The following is a 5,608-nucleotide window of genomic DNA, read 5'->3' as shown; positions in this document are numbered from 1 at the left end:
AGACCCAGACCCAGACACGAGACACACACTGTCCAGACCCAGACCCAGACCCAAACCCAGACGCGAGACACACACTGTCCAGACCCAGACCCAGACCCAGACCTGAGACACACACTGTCCAGACCCAGACCCAGACCCGAGACACACACTGTCCAGACCCGAGACACACACTGTCCAGACCCGAGACACACACTGTCCAGACCCAGACCCAGACCCAAACCCAGACGCGAGACACACACTGTCCAGACCCAGACCCAGACACGAGACACACACTGTCCAGACCCAGACCCAGACCCAAACCCAGACGCGAGACACACACTGTCCAGACCCAGACCCAGACGCGAGACACACACTGTCCAGACCCAGACCCAGACCCGAGACACACACTGTCCAGACCCGAGACACACACTGTCCAGACCCGAGACACACACTGTCCAGACCCAGACCCAGACCCGAGACACACACTGTCCAGACCCAGACCCGAGACACACACTGTCCAGACCCAGACCCGAGACACACACTGTCCAGACCCAGACCCGAGACACACACTGTCCAGACCCAGACCCAGACCCGAGAGACACACTGTCCAGACCCAGACCCAGACCCGAGAGACACACTGTCCAGACCCAGACCCAGACCCGAGACACACACTGTCCAGACCCAGACCCAGACGCGAGACACACACTGTCCAGACCCAGACCCAGACCCAGACGCGAGACACACACTGTCCAGACCCAGACCCAGACCCAGACCCAGACCCGAGACACACACTGTCCAGACCCAGACCCGAGACACACACTGTCCAGACCCGAGACACACACTGTCCAGACCCAGACCCGAGACACACACTGTCCAGACCCAGACCCAGACCCGAGACACACACTGTCCAGACCCAGACCCAGACCCAGACCCGAGACACACACTGTCCAGACCCAGACCCAGACCCAAGACACACACTGTCCAGACCCAGACCCGAGACACACACTGTCCAGACCCAGACCCGAGACACACACTGTCCAGACCCAGACCCGAGACACACACTGTCCAGACCCAGACCCGAGACACACACTGTCCAGACCCAGACCCGAGAGACACACTGTCCAGACCCAGACCCAGACCCGAGACACACACTGTCCAGACCCAGACCCGGACCCAGACCCGAGACACACACTGTCCAGACCCAGACCCGAGACACACGCTGTCCAGACCCAGACCCGAGAGACACACTGTCCAGACCCAGACCCAGACCCGAGAGACACACTGTCCAGACCCAGACCCAGACCCGAGACACACACTGTACAGACCCAGACCCAGACCCAGACGCGAGACACACACTGTCCAGACCCAGACCCGAGGCACACACTGTCCAGACCCGAGACACACACTGTCCAGACCCAGACCCAAGACACACACTGTCCAGACCCGAGACACACACTGTCCAGACCCGAGACACACACTGTCCAGACCCAGACCCAGACGCGAGACACATACTGTCCAGACCCAGACCCAGACCCGAGACACACACTGTCCAGACCCAGACCCGAGACACCACACTGTCCAGACCCAGACCCGAGACACACACTGTCCAGACCAAGACCCGAGACACACACTGTCCAGACCCAGACCCGAGACACACACTGTCCAGACCCAGACCCAGACCAGAGACACACACTGTCCAGACCCAGACCCAGACCCGAGAGACACGCTGTCCAGACCAAGACCCAGACCCGAGAGACACACTGTCCAGACCCAGACCCAGACCCGAGACACACACTGTCCAGACCCAGACCCGAGAGACACACTGTCCAGACCCAGACCCAGACCCGAGACACACACTGTCCAGACCCAGACCCAGACCCAGACGCGAGACACACACTGTCCAGACCCAGACCCAGACCCAGACCCAGACGCGAGACACACACTGTCCAGACCCAGACCCAGACCCAGACCCGAGACACACACTGTCCAGACCCAGACCCGAGACACACACTGTCCAGACCCGAGACACACACAGTCCAGACCCAGACCCGAGACACACACTGTCCAGACCCAGACCCAGACCCGAGACACACACTGTCCAGACCCAGACCCAGACCCAAGACACACACTGTCCAGACCCAGACCCGAGACACACACTGTCCAGACCCAGACCCAAGACACACACTGTCCAGACCCAGACCCGAGACACACACTGTCCAGACCCAGACCTGAGAGACACACTGTCCAGACCCAGACCCAGACCCGAGACACACACTGTCCAGACCCAGACCCAGACCCAGACCCGAGACACACACTGTCTAGACCCAGACCCGAGACACACGCTGTCCAGACCCAGACCCGAGAGACACACTGTCCAGACCCAGACCCAGACCCGAGAGACACACTGTCCAGACCCAGACCCGAGACACACACTGTCCAGACCCAGACTCAGACCCAGACCCAGACGCGAGACACACACTGTACAGACCCAGACCCAGACCCAGACGCGAGACACACACTGTCCAGACCCGAGACACACACTGTCCAGACCCAGACCCGAGACACACACTGTCCAGACCCGAGACACACACTGTCCAGACCCAGACCCAGACCCAGACCCAGACCCAGACGTGAGACACACACTGTCCAGACCCAGACCCAGACCCAGACGCGAGACACACACTGTCCAGACCCAGACCCAGACCCGAGGCACACACTGTCCAGACCCGAGACACACACTGTCCAGACCCAGACCCGAGACACACACTGTCCAGACCCGAGACACACACTGTCCAGACCCAGACCCAGACCCAGACGCGAGACACAAACTGTCCAGACCCAGACCCGAGGCACACACTGTCCAGACCCGAGACACACACTGTCCAGACCCAGACCCGAGGCACACACTGTCCAGACCCGAGACACACACTGTCCAGACCCAGACCCGAGGCACACACTGTCCAGACCCGAGACACACACTGTCCAGACCCGAGACACACACTGTCCAGACCCAGACCCAGACCCAGACCCGAGAGACACACTGTCCAGACCCAGACCCGAGACACACACTGTCCAGACCCAGACCCGAGGCACACACTGTCCAGACCCGAGACACACACTGTCCAGACCCAGACCCGAGACACACACTGACCAGACCCGAGACACACACTGTCCAGACCCAGACCCAGACCCAGACCCAGACCCAGACCCGAGACACACACTGTCCAGACCCAGACCCAGACGCGAGACACACATTGTCCAGACCCAGACCCGAGGCACACACTGTCCAGACCTGAGACACACACTGTCCAGACCCAGACCCGAGGCACACACTGTCCAGACCCGAGACACACACTGTCCAGACCCAGACGCGAGGCACACACTGTCCAGACCCAGACCCGAGGCACACACTGTCCAGACCCAGACCCAGACCCAGACCCAGACCCGAGACATACACTGTCCAGACCCAGACCCAGACCCAGACGCGAGACACACACTGTCCAGACCCAGACCCGAGGCACATGCTCCCCATGGTCAGATCTGAGGCCTATGCTTCTGTGGTCCACGCCCCCAAGGACCACACTCTGCAGGCCCAGACCTTGGGTCACACTCCCTTGGCTCCAACCTCCCCAGGTGCTGACCCCAGACACCCTCCCCAGGCCCAGGCACATTGGGCCCACACACCGCTGAATCCACATTCCCGAGCCTCAGGACACCAGGCCCACACTCCCCAGCTCAGACTGAAGGTCTACACACCTGGAGGCCTGCACTCTCCTGGACCCATGCTCACTGTACTGTTCTGAAGGAGTGCTGCACTGTCAGTCAGTACTGAGGGAGTGCTGCACTGTCAGAGGGTCAGTACTGAGGGAGTGCTGCACTGTCAGAGGGTCAGTACTGAGGGAGTGCTGCACTGTCAAGGGGTCAGTGCTGAGATAGTGCTGCACTGTCGGAGGGTCAGTACTGAGGGAGTGCTGCACTGTCAGAGGGTCAGTACTGAGGGAGTGCTGCACTGTCAGAGGGTCAGTACTGAGGGAGTGCTGCACTGTCAGAGGGTCAGTACTGAGGGAGTGCTGCACTGTCGGAAGGTCAGTACTGAGGGAGTGCTGCACTGTCAGAGGGTCAGTACTGAGGGAGTGCTGCACTGTCAGAGGGTCAGTACTGAGGGAGTGCTGCACTGTCAGAGGGTCAGTACCGAGGGAGTGCCGCACTGTCGGAGGGTCAGTACTGAGGGAGTGCTGCACTGTCGGAGGGTCAGTACTGAGGGAGTGCTGCACTGTCGGAGGGTCAGTACTGAGGGAGTGCTGCACTGTCAGAGGGTCAGTACTGAGGGAGTGCTGCACTGTCAGAGAGTCAGTACTGAGGGAGTGCTGCACTGTCAGAGGGTCAGTACTGAGGGAGTGCTGCACTGTCAGAGGGTCAGTACTGAGGGAGTGCTGCACTGTCAGAGGGTCAGTACTGAGGGAGTGCTGCACTGTCAGAGGGTCAGTACTGAGGGAGTGCTGCACTGTCAGAGGGTCAGTACTGAGGGAGTGCTGCACTGTCAGAGGGTCAGTACTGAGGGAGTGCTGCACTGTCAGAGGGTCAGTACTGAGGGAGTGCTGCACTGTCAGAGGGTCAGTACTGAGGGAGTGCTGCACTGTCAGAGGGTCAGTACTGAGGGAGTGCTGCACTGTCGGAGGGACCACCCTTCGGATGAGACATTAAACTAAAGGCCTGTCTTCTCTCACTGATGTGAATGTTCCCACGAACCCAAGCAGTTGATTCCTGCTCAGGGTCTGGGCCAATATTTACCTTATATTCGGCCTCACTTAAATGCATTAACTGCTCAAGATCACACTTCTGTTTGTGGGAGCTTGCTGGGCACATATTGATTGCCACATCTCTTATATTAGGACACTAATCTTCAATACAAATCCTCAGGCTACACACAGTTATCTTTCCAATCGACAGCAGCTGCTGAATGTTTTGGAGCAGCTTCCAGCAATGAGCTGGAGGATTGCTGCGTCTCTAACTGCTGAGCTTTCGATGATCATTACCTCAGACTCACTGCTCCCCACTCCTTGATTCCACCCACCACCCCCCACCCTGCCCACCTCAATCTCCCCTCACCCACCCCACCTCTGCCACTCCCTCTCAGTCCATTAGGTGCTCAATGTCTCACCTTATGGCTGGAACGCTTCTGAAAGTGAACTAACCACGTTGACCTGGTGTGAGGACAGTGGCTATGGGAAGTAGAAAGGCCGAGGGATGAGGGATCAGAGCAGCATGCAGTCAAATGTAGCACACGGTGAGCTAAAACTAAAACAAAAATACCCGCAAAAACTCAGCAGGTCTAGCAGCATCGGCGGAGAGGAACACAGTTAATGCTTCGAGTCCGAATGACTCTTCAACAGAACACGGTGAGCTAGTCTGAGCTGCTGCAATCCTCGGACTCTGCACTGAAGATAACAATGGAAATTCGACAGAAGAATTTCCCTTTCCTGCAACTCAGTCTGGAAGGTGCAGCGGGAGTGGCTGAACAGCCAGTGCTCTCAGATCGACTGCGACCAAGGAGTCAGTCTGACACACACACACACACACACACACATTCACCCACACACACACACACACCCACTCACCCACACACACA

The sequence above is a fragment of the Carcharodon carcharias genome, chromosome 4 (genome assembly GCF_017639515.1).
Source record: "Carcharodon carcharias isolate sCarCar2 chromosome 4, sCarCar2.pri, whole genome shotgun sequence".
In the NCBI taxonomy this organism is placed as follows: Eukaryota; Metazoa; Chordata; class Chondrichthyes; order Lamniformes; family Lamnidae; genus Carcharodon; species Carcharodon carcharias.
The sequence above is the reverse complement of the archived record's forward strand: the minus strand, read 5'-3'. Positions refer to the sequence as shown.